At 39.5% G+C, this 15651-nt stretch overlaps 1 long non-coding RNA gene across 1 annotated transcript; it reads right to left on the bottom strand.

Annotated features, from left to right (window-relative positions):
- Nucleotides 1-14309: 14309 nt before the first annotated feature.
- LOC110866307 lies at nt 14310-15249 on the bottom strand. Its single transcript, XR_002551316.1, has 2 exons — nt 15009-15249; nt 14310-14569 (listed from the first exon to the last, which is right to left on the bottom strand). It is a non-coding gene; the product is annotated as an uncharacterized LOC110866307 (long non-coding RNA).
- Between the last annotated feature and the right edge of the window lie 402 nt (nt 15250-15651).

The following is a 15651-nucleotide window of genomic DNA, read 5'->3' as shown; positions in this document are numbered from 1 at the left end:
TATGCCCTTTTCGGCAGAAACTTGAGTTCTACAAGGTTTTTTGACCCGATTCCAGTTGCTACTGATTTTAAATAATAAATAAGATATTTTAGACTTATTAAACTGATCGGGAAACTCAGGTTCCCCGTAGAACTCAGAAATCCTTTTAAAAGTCTTTAAAATGACCGGAAAACCCCTCCGGGGCGTATAATGAACTAAAACTCGTTACGGGCATTATGGAAGGTATCCTACTGATACCACAACCTCTTTAAAGTATATTGACTTAGGAAAACAGTGTAGGACTCCTACGGTTACCCGTTGCGCCTATTGCGCGCACGGTTCGGCTTATGTAACCAGTTTACATAAATTAGCCGATACGGGTCAAACCATATCATTTTGACCCCAAAATCCAGAGTGTGAATATTAAACCCATATAAAACAAGTCTCCGAAGTTGTTGGGTCAAAATCACATTCCATTCTCGGTTTTCGCCTTTCACGCGATTAAACCGTATCTACCCCTCGAAACTAACCGGTCTAGGCTACGGCTAATATAAAGACCCGTTAGGATTCTAATAGGTTATTTTAAAACCTTCGTTCCAGAATAAGGAGCCCCAGTAAAAGATATCGGTGATTTAATTGATTAAGGAATATACATTGCAAAGGTAAATACTTTTAACTTATTTTCCCTTATACGGGCTTGGGTTACGGTATATATAAAATACCGCTTGATTGAGCATTAAATCCTCCACGCTGAGTGGGTATTAAATTTGATCGGCTCATTTAAATAGTCTTGTTACTTAAAATCCTTTGGGGGGGGTTAATGACCATGTCCCGCATATCCTTGGCATCATTCGAAGAAATGGCCACGACCTTGACAGTCGGGTGTAGGCGTACACCCGGTATTATGTCTATAGTATTAAAAGACGTAGTCGATGGTTTACCCACCTCGGTTTTACGCAATGTGGTGTGTCTATTGATCTTTAACCCGGACAGGATCCGGGCTACTGAACGTATAGAAGGAACATGTAATTCGTTCACAAGATTATAATTTTAAATAATTATCCCAAGTTATAAAAGAATTTGTGCCTCGTGCATTCAAATCAATTTTTATAAACCTTTTTCAAAAGAGTCGGTTGAATGTATTTACCAGTGTAAACTGACGTATTTTCCCAAAAAGATTAAGTGCAGGTACTACACGTAATCGGCTGGCATTAGCTCCTTAGCATCTTAAGAAGTCTCGCAAGCTTGATGTCTTATCTGTTGAACAACATTTTTATTTATTTTGATCCCTCCTGTGGATACTATTCAACTACTTGTGATACATTTGATATTACAGTAAATGGTTGAATTATATTTATCTTTATGCTTCCGCTGTGCATTTATATATTGTGGTTTGACTATATTGTTGCCAACTACGTCACGGTAATCCCCCACCGGGCCCACCGGTGATACACGTGGAAATCGGGGTGTGACAGTACAACACGGAGCTCTCATAAGCGCGTTGTCACAACTCTTCCAACTCATGAATCTGGAGAAACCGGGCTTCACCTCCGGCTTTTAGGTCCAGATTTTCGGTTTTTAGCGCCCACATCGCTTTATGCTCCAACTCAACCGGTAAATGGCATGCCTTTCCGTACACAAGTCTAAAGGGAGTAGTCCCAATAGGCGTCTTGTAAGCCGTACGGAAAGCCCACAACGCTTCATCAAGCTTATCCGACCAATCCTTGCGGTTTGCACCTACCGACCGCTCAAGGATTCTTTTCAGCCCCCGGTTCGTGACTTCCACCTGCCCGCTTGTCTGTGGATGATAGGGCGTGGATAGACGGTGATGCACACCGTAACGGGACAAAGCTCTCTCGAGCTGAGTATTGCAAAAATGCGTCCCTCTGTCACTGATAAGTGCTTTCGGAGCGCCGAACCGGGCAAATAAGCTTTTCAAAAATCTCACGACCACCCTGGCATCATTGGTGGGTAAGGCCTGTGCCTCCGCCCACTTCGATACATAGTCAACCGCGACCAGGATGTACTTATTACCTCGTGAGGGGGGAAATGGTCCCATGAAGTCTATCCCCCAGATATCAAAGACTTCACAAACCTGAATCCAGTTCTGAGGCATTTCATCACGTGCCGATATATTTGTCGCCCTCTGGCAAGCATCGCACGCTCTAACCCAACTCTGGGCATCACGAAATATAGTCGGCCAATAAAACCCGGAATCCAACACTTTCTTGGCGGTAAAGTTGGCTCCATGGTGGCCTCGGTAGGTCCCTCGTGACAGTGGCGCAAAATATCGGTCGCCTCCTTCCCTGAAACACATCTCCTGATCACCTGATCAGCACCAACCCGAAACAAGTAAGGGTCATCCCAAATGTAGTGCTTGACATCCGAAAAGAATTTCCTCTTTTGCTAGTGAGTCAACCCTTTAATCAGAATCCCGCAAGCAAGGTAGTTCGCAAGGTCGGCGAACCATGGCGACTCATCGCATATCTCAACACTCATCAAAGACTCGTGTGGGAAGTTGTCATTTATGGAATCCCAACGTGCGTCCACGATGTCTCCATGCTCTAACCGAGATAGATGGTCAGCCGCTACATTTAACGCACCCTTTTTATCTTGAATTTCGATATCGAACTCTTGCAGCAACAAGATCCACCTGATCAGACGTGGCTTAGCGTCCTGTTTGCTGAAGAGATATCGGATGGCAGCGTGATCAGTATATACAACGGTTTTCGAAAGCACCAAATACGATCTAAATTTGTCAAATGCGAAAACGACCGCCAAGAGCTCTTTTTCTGTCGTGTTATAATGCTCCTGAGCGTCGTGAAGAGTTTTGCTCGCATAATAGATCGGGTGAAAGTGCTTTTCTCTCTTTTGGCCAAGAACGGCCCCTATAGCGTAATCACTCGCGTCGCACATAATCTCAAACGGCAGACTCCAGTCCGGTGCAACTAAAATAGGGGCCTCAATCAACTTTTTCTTGAGAAGGTCAAAGGCTCTCAAGCAATTATCTCCGAATATGAACGGAGCGTCTTTCTCCAACAAACGGGTCATGGGTCTGGCGATTTTTGAAAAATCTTTAATGAATCGCCGATAGAACCCGGCATGACCGAGAAAGCTCCGTATCGCTCTAACAGAGGTGGGAGGCGGAAGTCGTGAAATGATATCCACTTTGGCTGGATCGACCTCCATACCAGCATGCGAAATCTTATGTCCCAGAACTATGCCCTCCTTCACCATGAAGTGGCATTTCTCCCAGTTCAGGACCAGATTCGTCTCCTCATACCTCTTCAACATTTTTCTCAAATTTTCCAAGCAATGATCGAAGGAATCCCCAAATACCGAAAAATCATCCATGAAAACCTCCATGGAATCCTCGATCATGTCATGGAAAATTGCAACCATGCATCTCTGGAAGGTCGCTGGTGCATTACACAACCCAAAAGGCATCCGCCGGTAGGCGAATGTGCCGAAGGGGCATGTAAAGGTAGTCTTCTCCTGATCCTCAGGAGCGATAGGAATCTGAAAGTACCCAGAGAATCCGTCTAGGAAACAGTAATACAACTTCCCCGACAGACGTTCCAACATCTGGTCGATGAATGGAAGCGGGAAGTGATCCTTGCGAGTAGCATCATTGAGCTTGCGGTAGTCAATGCAAACTCGCCACCCAGTGACGGTACGGGTAGGAATTAGCTCATTCCTATCATTTGAGACTACAGTCATACCACCTTTCTTAGGTACAACCTGCACCGGACTCACCCACACAGAGTCAGAAATAGGATAAATCATGCCGGCATCCAACAATTTAATCACCTCCTTCTTCACCACGTCCTGCATATTTGGATTTAAACGCCTCTGATGCTGTGCACACGGCTTGTACTCGTCTTCCATCAGAATCTTGTGAGTACAAAAAGAAGGATTGATGCCCTTAATATCCATGATTTTCCATGCAATGGCTCTCTTATGAAGTCTCAGAACCTCGAGAAGCTAATTTTTCTCATCCTTTTCCAATGATGCCAAAATTATGACCGGTAAGCGACGCTCCTCGTCCAGAAATGCATACTCGAGATGTGGTGGGAGTTCTTTCAACTCCAAAGGCGTCGGATCTTCAACCGAAGGCTCTGCTTCCTCCTTTTTCACATGGTCAATTTCAAGAAATCTCTCCGGACTCTGGGAACCATCGTCACCAATCTGATAGACTGGCTGCTCGAAATCGTGGCCCTCCTGCGTAATGCCAATCAGGTCCCCACACGACAGATGTGTGTCCGAATCAATCTCGTCAATAGTACCTTGAAAATGAGAGCACACACATGCATCAACAATGTCGACATAGTAAAGCATGTCATCGTGACTTTGTGGATGCTGCATTGATCTTTTAATATCAAATGTCACGTGCTCGTCATTTACTCGGAGCGTGATTTGGCCAGCTGCCACATCAACAATCGTCCTCGCTGTATTGAGGAAAGGACGTCCAAGTATCAAAGGTACCCTTGAATCTTCGTCCATGTCAAGGATAACAAAGTCCACGGGGAAAACAAATTTATCGATTTTTACAAGCATGTTTTCCACAAATCCGTGCGGATACTTTATTGAGCGATCTGCCAACCGAATGCTCATCCTAGTAGGTGACGGCTCACCCAGATCCAGTTTAGTAAAAACCTTATACGGCATAAGGTTAATACTCGCTCCCAAGTCAGCCAATGCATGGCTAACAGACATGTTTCCAATCAAACACGGGAGCGTGAAACTACCAGGATCTCCCATTTTCGTGGGCAGACGGTTTTGCAGAACGGCGGAACAAGTCTCATTCATCACCACACATGATATATCCTCGAGCTTCTGTTTATTCGAGAGGATATCCTTAAGGAATTTCGCATACTTTGGCATCTGGGCCAAGGCTTCAACAAACGGTATATTGATGTGTAGTTGCTTAAACAACTCAAGGAACTTACTGTATTGTTCTTCATTCTTCTGCTTCTTCAGCCTGCCTGGATAAGGTACTGGAGGAGTGTAATCTTTAACCGGCTCCTGGACTTGTGCTGTACTTGCTGGGCGCAGCCTGGCTTGCACCTCGTCCGGTGTGTCAGTCGGGACCGCTTCAGTGATCGGTGCTGAGTCCGATATGACGGGTCCGGTAGTTTTTCCACTCCTGGTCATAACAGCATTCACATCCCTGTGTCCGCCCGGGTTTGGCTCTGTATTACCCGGAAGACCGCCTGGGGGTCTTTTGGACATCATCTGTGCCAGCTGACCAACCTGATTCTCGATATTCTGAATCGAGGCTTTCTGACTCCTCATTTCTCCCTCGTTAGCCAGAAAACGATCTTCGCTTTGTTGGTATCGTTTTTCGGAGCTAGAGAGAAGCTGAGCCATCATATCCTCCATCTTGGAACTAGACTGAGGGGCCTGCTGCTGGGAGCTACTCCCAGTGCCCTGATTCTGGTACGAATATGGACGCTGCTGGTAGGGTTAGTTGTACTGCTGGTACTGCTGACCGTGCTGAGGCGCTGGAGCACGCTCAGTGAACCCCAATGGGTTCTGATTTCCTGCGTTCGCTCGCCACCCAAAATTTGGGTGATTTCTCCAACCGGGATTATAGGTGTTGCTGTACGGGTTGTTCTGCGGCCTCACTTGATTACTCACGAAATCTACTTCTTCGTGGCCCTCATATACGACTCCCTGAAAACATGCCCCAGGCTCGTGTGACACTCCGCACTGGTCACATCCCGAGCCAGCATGCGCAATCATCTGGGACCTGTCGAATCTCGATGTAAGAGCCGAGATTTGTGCAGTAATGGCCGTGTAGTCGTCTACAGCATGAACTCCTGAGCGAGATGATGATGACGATGATCGACCTCTATCTCCTTCCCGATGCGAGCTGGATTTCAACGCAGCTTTTTCTATAATATCATACGCTTCAGTCGGCGTCTTAGTTCCAAGATCGCCTCCCGCGTTCACGTCTAATCGCTCTTGCGTATTATAGCTGAGCCCCTGATAGAACGCCAGAACCAGCTGTCGCTTGGGGAAGCCATGACGTGGCACATCAATCAACAAATCCTTGAATCTCTCCCAAGCCGCATGCAACGACTCGCCCTCGTCCTGGCGAAAGGAAACAATCCGGTTCCGTAGTTTGTTCGTTTTCTCAGGTGGAAAATATTTCTGCATAAACTGCTCCGCCAACTGATTCCAGGTCCTGATGGACCCGGCAGGAAGTGACATAAGCCAAGCTCTAGCTTTGTCACGTAATGAAAAAGGAAACAACCTTAACCGAATCGCATCCTCCGAAACACCTGTAATCCTACATGTCGAACAGACAGCGAGAAAAGCAGCGATATGTCTCCCATGATCCTCATGCTCACGTCCGTCAAACTGTACAGAATTTTGTACCATATTAATAATACTAGGTCTAATTTCAAAAGTAGGAGTATCTATAGTAGGCTGAAGGATACTCGGCTCCAGGCCTGCCCTTCCGGGCTGATTTGTTTCATTCAGCGGTCGGTCGTCGTCCGCCATGACGACTCTCTCCTCGTCCCCTGAGCTTTCGTCTTCAGAGATAATCACCGGCTCGTCGATTGCATTTGCTATGCGTTGTGCAATGACAAGCGACCTTTCGCGCAGCCTCTTACTTCTTCTAAGATTATGCGCTGGTTCGTCAGTCGGCTCAGCAATAGCAGGCGCGGGAGTTGAGGACATCAACCTGCAAACGAAAAACTGACACAATGAATAGTTTATTAATATAATAATGTTTTTTTTTTTGAATAGAAGCAGAATATGTATAAATATAGGCTGTAAAATTTATAAAAATCCGAAAATGGGCCGAAATTTTTATAAAAATTAAAGCAACGAAAATAATCGAATCGGCTAGTATGAAAATGATTTTTAAGAGCCGAAAACTCAAAGAATAAATGAATAAATAAATCCGGATTTGAACAAATAAATAGAATAAAAATTTACAAGTGTACAAAAGAATCACGAAAATAATAAATTGAATTAAAAGCAAGAAATATTAACAAATAAATCAACAAATAAATAATCACGAAAATATACACAAATATTAACAAGTATATACACCGATAACACAATGACTCGGGTCGTTCCTAAAACTCGCCATTCCCCGGCAGCGGCGCCAAAAACTTGGTACGTGCGTGACTGTATATATTTTTACAATGAAATTACACACGAATTGGTTTTAAATTTATAAAAGTGATTATTACTTTTACATCAAAACACACACGAAAGGGCAAGTGTACCCCGTCATATATGTAGTAAAGTATCGGTAAGAACCAAGTATCGATCCACGGAAATGGGCGGAGAAATAGTACTAGACCTTTGCCACTAAATTACCGGTAAAAACATAAATTGTCTTGGTTTTAATTAAACTAAAGTAAGCATAAATAAATACTTATAAAACATAGTAAATTATATATAAATAGCCTTGCTTAATACACAACCACAGCATGTCAACTAAGTCAGTTTTGGCACTAGAAGCATTCGGTCAATTTTCCATTTCGAGACAATTAGTATCCCTTTCGGGAATCCTAACATGACAATCATTCGGAAAGTTAAAACGATAAACACACTTTAACCACCTAAAATTGTTCTTTAACGTGCAATTGATAAATGTCTATGAAAATCTCCTAAAAATAAGTTAGTCATCCGTTAGGAGTTTTCTAACCTCACTTAATCAAGGAAAGCAACACCGATAAACACAATGCAACCACCGAGACAAGCATAAACTAGATTAAATCACAACCGAGTTCATTTTACAAATCTTACGCATAAATTCACCAAGATAGCAATTTTGGCCGAAACTACTAACTAAGCTAACAAATCATGGCAAGAATTCATAACAACACCATCTAACCCGTTAGAGTCCTTCTGTGAAGGCAAGCTTTCTTGATTAACAATAATTACATTTTATTAAACCACTAACCCGTTAGAGTATCATGGTGCCCGCATTTTAACCAAGTTAAGCTAGTTAACCAAATTAAAAGTTTACTAATACATGATTAAATAAGCTTCATTTTTCAACTATCTTACCTAACCAAGCACCAATCATCCAACACAATTACTTATAATCAAGAAATCAATATCAATAACAAGGTTGCAAACTAATCATCAAAGATAATCATAGAAAATACTTCAAAGTTTCATTACAAACATAGATTAACATACTAATGGTTATAATCAAGCAAGGGATTGTTGTGTTTTTGCCCAAAGGCTACAATAATACATAAATATTAATCTAAATGCTTGAAAGATTAACAAAAACATGGAAAGATTAGAAAACCCAACCATAAACAAGCACAAGATTAAGAATCCGGATAGTAAATGAGCAAAACCGGGCAATGTGGCTTGAATCCGAGTGAAAGCAGAAGCCTTCGGAGCCTCAAAATCGCCTGCAAAGCTCTCCAAAATTCCAGAGTTACCAATAGAATAGTTCTGTTCTGTTTTTATGCTTTTTTCCATGTTGCACGGTCATTCTTCCGATCGCACGACCGTGCACTTTAAGCAATTATTGGTGGTGGTCCACCATACTACATGACGTCACAGATCGTTGACTGGTCTTCGGACACGCACGGGCGTTCTTCAGTTGGCACGGTCGTTCCTCACCGAAGTCCAGTTGCACGCCTGGTCTTTTGGTCGTTCAGTTCCGAGGTCCTGTTTGAACGTCGGATCCGCACGATCGTTCCGCATCCGGCACGTCCATGCCTTTTCGGGTTGGCCTTCAATGCACTGCACGCGGAGTTGCACGCCTCGTTCACTGCCGGGTCATTCAGGATCATCGGTGACGCACGGTCGTGCATGAGGTCGCACGACCGTTCCAGACGCCCAGGTCAGTTTTCTAACAGAAGTTTTGCAGCTTCGTCGTTTTGTCCGGAAAGTCCTCGTTTTTCCTATCATCTTGTCTGGTATGCTGTTTTAGGCCTGTAAACAAAAATGTAAATAATTAAGTATCTGAATGACGGTTTTACGGCCGAAAACGCATAAAATAGGAGTAAAACGGGGGACTAAAATATGTGTAAATTAGCGAATATCACTAGTAAACAGGATAATGGTCTATACTTTGTAAATAAAGGTGGTAATTCTACAAATTTGTTCTTTAATAGTTTGAACAACAGTAATTTGTGCATAGTAGGTTAGGACATCCTGCTGATCAGATCTTGTCAATTTTAAAAGGTGATCTAGGTGTTGTTGATGTTGCCAAACATTCATGTGAAACTTGTCATAGGGCTAAACAAGTCAGGGTTCCTTTCCCACTAAGTGAACATAAAACAAAGAATATAGGTGATATTGTTCATTTAGATGTTTGGGGACCATATAAGGTTACTAGTAGAGATGGATTTAAATACTTCTTAACTGTTGTTGATGATTATTCTCGTGCTGTTTGGTGTTATCTGTTAAGGAATAAAATGGAAGTGTTTGAAAATATTGAAAATTTTTATGAGTTAATACTAACTCAGTTTCAGAAAAAGGTTAAGATCTTTAGAAGTGATAATGGAACTAAATTTATAAATAGTAAAATGGACAGTTTTTGTAAATCTAAAGGCATTTTGCATCAAACATCTTGTTCTTACACACCACAACAAAATGGTGTGGTTGAGAGAAAACATCGACATCTTTTAAATTTGGCAAGATCTCTGTTGTTCCAAAGTGGTGTTCCACTTAGTTTCTGGTCTGATTGTGTGTTGACTGCTGTTTATCTTATTAACAGGTTACCTTCATCTGTGCTTCTAGGAAAAAATCCATATGAGTTAATGTTTGGTTTTAAACCCTCTCTTGCACATCTTAGGATATTTGGTTGTTTATGCTTTAGCACTATTCTAAATGATTTAGATAAGTTGTCTTTTAATGCTGAAAAGTGTATCTTGATTGGTTATTCAAATGTTAAAAAAGGTTACAAATTGTGGAGTTTAGATAATAAAAAAGAATCTTATTCTAGAGATGTAAAGTTTTATGAAACTGTCTTTCCTTATAAATCAAATCAGTTAACCAATCAAGATAAAACTTTAACTGGTAGTTTGAATCATTTAAATTTTTTTGATAGTGTTGAAGTATTAACAACTAATCCTATAGTTCCCAATGATGAAGAGGGGAGTCATGAATCTCATGAGGTTACTGGTGATGATCACCAACCAATCCCCTCTACATCTGCCACTCCAAGCAATGTTGAACATCAACATTCCATAGTTGGAGTTGAAAGTAGTAGTAGTGAAGGATCTGGTAGGGCAGAGGACACTAGTACCTCAAATGATGAGATCAACCCATCTGAGGGAACAAGTTCTCCTCTTAGGAGATCAAATAGGAAAGTTGTTTTGCCAAAAAGATTTGAGCATTTTGTGTTGAATAGTAAAGTTAAATATAGTTTGGATAAAGTTGTCAATTATTCATGCTTGTCTGCTGATAATTTGTGTTTTACCACTTCACTAAATAAAATAGTTGAGCCTTCTTGTTATGAGGAAGCAGCTAATGATCCCAGGTGGGTAGAAGCAATGAACAAAGAAATGGAAGCTTTGTTCAGAAATAATACCTGGGTTCTAACTGATCTTCTGCAAGGCAGAAAGGCTATTGGGTGTAAATGGGTGTATACAGTTAAATATAAGTCTAGTGGTGAAGTTGAAAGATTTAAAGCCAGACTAGTTGCTAAGGGCTTTAATCAAAGAGAAGGTCTTGACTTTGGAGAGACATTCTCACCTGTGGTCAAAATGGTTTCTGTTAGAACTGTTATAACTTTGGTTGTGCGGAGAGACCTTCTCACCTGTGGTCAACATGGTTTCTGTTAGAACTGTTATAACTTTGGCTGTGCATTTTGATTGGCCTTTATATCAGCTTGATGTTGATAATGCTTTCTTACATGGTTCTATAACTGAAGATGTATATATGAAATTACCACAAGGATACTATTCTAAAAATGAGTCAAAAGTGTGCAAACTTGTTAAGTCCTTGTATGGCCTTAAACAGGCACCTAGGAAATAGAATGAAAGATTGACTAATGTCTTGTTAAGTATTGGCTTTGTACAAAGCAAATATGATCATTCCTTGTTTATTTTGTCCAAAGAAAGTGTGACAATGTTTCTGTTGGTGTATGTAGATGATATTGTAATAACTGGAAATTTTGATACTGAAATTAAAAATGTTAAACATGTTTTCAATGAAACTTTTAAAATAAAAGATTTAGGAGTTTTGAAATATTTTCTAGGTATTGAAGTATTATATGATAAAAAACTTGTTTGTCATAGTCAGAGAAAGTATTGTTTGGAACTCTTAAATGAGTTTGGGTATTTAGGTTGTAAACCTGTTAATACACCTATAGAACAAAGTTCTTTGGTCACTTCTAAAATTGATAAAAGTCAGCAGTTACTTAAAAATGTGACTGGGTTTCAAAAACTAATTGGGAAACTAATATACTTGTCTCTTACAAGACCTGATATTAGTTATATTGTTCAGTTTTTGAGCCAGTTTATGAATAGTCCAAAAGAGGTGCACTTAGATTTGGCTTTAAGGTTGTTAAGGTATTTAAAACAAAGTCCTGGTAAAGGACTAAGTTTTAAAAAAAGTGTTAAGTTGGATTTGTATGGGTTTGCTGATTCAGATCGGGCAAAATGCTTGTCTACTCGAAAATCAGTAACTGGTTATTGTATCTTTTTAGGAGAGTGTCTTGTTTCTTGGAAAAGCAAGAAACAAACCACTGTTTCACGATCAACTGCAGAAGCTGAGTACAGAGCCATGTGCTCAGCTATTTGTGAGCTTATATGGTTAAGAAATTTGTTGGCTGAACTGAGCATTAACTGTAAATTGCCTATGGTTTTGAAATGTGATAGTCAAGCTGCTATGTCAATAGCAGCTAATCCGGTGTTTCATGAAAGGACTAAACATTTCGAATTGGATCTACATTTTTTGAGAGAAAAAGTGGCTGATTGTCTTATAAATCCTACTAAGGTTGACTCTGAAAGTCAACTTGCTGACATATTTACAAAAGGTCTTAATACTTTGCAGCATGAAGAATTTTGTAAACAACTGGGTTTAATTGATTTGTTTAAACCAAATGAATGAAGGGGGGATGTTAAAATAATTATCTGGATTTATCATTCACTTGGTTTGGACTTGGACTTATTATTATTGTTATTGGACTGTTATTGGGCTTATACTTTTCTGATGAGTTTGTTAGTTGTTTAGGTTGTTGCAACAGGTCCAACTACTGATAAATTATCTAAGGGTGCTTTGTGTAAATACGAGGGCTGCAATCATCTTGGATAAAAGTTTTGGGCTAAAGTGAAACTTGTTAAGTTTCATACTATAAAAGGATTTCATATCCTTTTCGTAGCTTAGTTGTTCAGTTTACTTTCTCTCTCTTGTTGTTTTCTCCGTTAGGGTTTGAGATCAGAGATTTGTACGAATGATCTCTCATCTGTATCTGAGAGATTATTCAGTTGTATTGGTTGTATTCTTGTATTGATGATCATCAGTGGATGATCATCTATATACTTTCTGTATCTTGTATTGATTTGATCTTACTGTTGTAAGATCTTTGGTATTTGGGGGGCAAATTCTTTTGGGTTGGTTTAATAAGATTTTGTCACCTGTTTTGTCGCTATTTCTTGTGTTGTTTTGTATTTTTGTGATTGAATCATAAATTTCTACATGGTATCAGAGCTAATGCTCTTGATCCAGTTATATTTTCGCTGTTGATCTGATTCTCCTGTTGTTCTTGTGTTAGGTTTGCTTCAAGTTTGCAGATCTGTTGTTGATATTGGATAGATCTGCTAGATCTTGGGAGTGCTATATTTTCTGTATATCAACAACTGAAACCCTAGCTAGGGTTTCTTGGTTTTGGTGAAGATCTCCTCTCTTCTGGTGGTTTCTTACACTCTGTGTTGGTCTCTAAATCCTCGAAGATTTAGAGCAAACTGTCTAGTAGTGTTGTCTTCCTGAATTGGGAATAGAACTATAGATGTGTTAGGTCGTTCCTTGTCTTCTTGTGTTGGAAATAGAAGTATAGATACCATAGAGCTCATTAAAAGAGATCCTAATGCTACAAAATCAAGTTTGACCTCTACTGCTACAAAATCAAGATTGACCTCCAACCGTGTTAAGCTAGTACACATACATTATAGATATCAACCATACATGTGCATCAGTAAAAAAAATATAAGATAAATAAGTAACATAATAATAAAGATGGCCAAAAGAAATCACTTGATATGTGGATTTCCGTAGTTTTTTTTTTTTTTTACTTTCTTAATAGAGTGAGCCAACACTTATAAGTTAAGTTAGATTGGACCGTAGTCTAGTCTATCAAATCAAGGAGTGGTATTAAACATTCGGTTTAAACCATTTAAACTGATAATCGAACTGAAAATGTATAAACCAAACCGAAATACATGTGCAGTTCAGTTTAAATACCAATGGAAGTGCTTATTTTTACGTCTTCCAGAGTGAAGGGTGGTCGTGGCTGGTGGCAAGAATGTTGCCTCTTATTTTGGTTTCATTCTCCGGCTTGAAGGTGAGGTTGGTTCAGGCGAGTGGGTTGGCGGACTTAAGTGTGAGGCTAAACAAGGCGGTGCGATGACGATTCACATGAAGATAGCTCGGAAACAATGGTATTTATATTACTTTATATTTTCTAATAATTGTGAATTTCAGGTCGACGAATTAAAATAAATAAAAAAGTTAAAACAGATAAACTATATAGGATGAGTACATAACCTATAAGTCGATTGACTTAATTGAGAAATAAAAAGTTTAACCGACTAATTGGAACAATTATAAAAACTAGGTTTTTTCGTCCGCGTGCGTTGCGGAGGGCAAAACCCAAGTGGAACTTCAGGCTGTGGTAACAAAATATGACATAAATAACCTTTAGTGCAAAGCTAACCATACACACCATTATATTCCCCCTATGTTATACTGTGTATAACAAAAGCAAATATCACCCAAAGCTCAAAAGGCAGAGTTTAAGCAGCACCAGCAGTGGCAAGTGACGTTGATCTGGTGGCTAGCCGAGTCACAACAGTGGATAGCAAGGGATGCAGGTCTATTTATCTCCATTGTCGGCTAATGATGACGCCACAGAACTACAACTACAACAACAACAGCTATAATCAAATAGACGTCAAGAGGGAGATTTGCAGATGCTATATATTTCTTGGACAACCTGCATGCATCACAATAAACTAAATTTGCATAGTTGATCATCATCACTATTGTAAATATATTAATAAAATGTCTACAATGTATTTTTTCCTCTTACCTAACCTAAGTATATATTTATTCTATGATCGTTATGGTGGTAGTTAAAGTTGCTTTTACACAACTATTGTTAATTACCAATGCAGCAGCAAGAATATTTTATTTTGTTTATGAACTTGCAATTAAGGACTTTTAATACAAACAAAAAACAAAAACAAAAAACTCAAACAAAATAAGAAAAACAAAAATTGTGTTTTCATTATGTATTCCCTGCTTATACTGCTGTGAAGGCTATATGATTATTGGCCTTGTTAAGATCTCCACCTCTGGTTGACCCGTTAATTTGGTGACCTTGCGAATAGTTGCGATTTCCCCTCATAATGCTGCCTCTGTGTCTTCGTTACTGCCATATGTTATTTATAGGTGTTAGTTTATCAGTAGCACAGTTCACGTATGTTAACATCTAAGATTGTAATTAGTGTATGTGTGCTAAAACTGCCATTATCCACCAACAAATAAACAAAATACCTAACACCTCTACAAATCTATTATTCTGTTGTATACATGTATACTATATGTCTCTGTTAGAATGTGTAAAGTAAATGTATAATATTTTTCGATAACTTAAAAAATTTTAAGATTACCTTTAGAAAGCATTACATCCAACTTATAATTATAACAAAAAATTAGTGAGTCATTTTAGAGATTAAACAGCAAACAAATGTTCTTAAGATTACCTCTACAGAAAAAAAAATGCATTGAGGCGTAGATCAAAGCGTCAAAAAATGTTGTTACACATTGCAGATTTACTAAATCGTCAACAAATTTAACAACTAAATTACCTGAAACTAATTACCATGTGAACACGTGACACGCTTAAAAACTGTGTAAGTGCTTCACGGTGGGTTTTTTTTCCAACATCACCATGTAAGCAAACTGATGCTGAAGATTCAAGGCTTGAGTCTGTTCTTGTACATGGTGTTTGTTTATTCTATGTGTTTTGAGATTTCTTGTTATCTAAGTTGTGTGCTTTCTTCTTCAGATATGAATGCCGGTAGTTCTTTATCTCGTTAGCCGTCTGAGACAACCTGAGTAAGCCAAGAGACCACACATCAGTTGCCAAGCGTTAAATCGGATTGTAAACAAACTAAAATTTGTTGCTAATCATGGCTAGCAACAGATTTTGCAAAAGAATTAAGACGTTGGAATTGTCAAATGGTGACTTCAAGTATAATACAACAAAATCAAGAATCCGCTGAATTAGAATCAATATTGCCCCATGTTTATATATGATGATAAGGAGCAAGTAAACAATGATTGCTTACTTATTACCTAGCATGCCATGAAGAGTCATTATGATCTCTGATGTGCGCAAAATGCAACATATAAATTACATCAAATGTGACATAAAACTAACCATTTTTTAGTACTAATGTTGGAAAAAGTGTGTTTTTGTCTTCCTTTTGTATTTTCCGGATTAAATGA

This window comes from Helianthus annuus, chromosome 9 (genome assembly GCF_002127325.2).
Source record: "Helianthus annuus cultivar XRQ/B chromosome 9, HanXRQr2.0-SUNRISE, whole genome shotgun sequence".
NCBI classification, from domain to species: domain Eukaryota; kingdom Viridiplantae; phylum Streptophyta; class Magnoliopsida; order Asterales; family Asteraceae; genus Helianthus; species Helianthus annuus.
The sequence above is the reverse complement of the archived record's forward strand: the minus strand, read 5'-3'. Positions and strand labels throughout refer to the sequence as shown.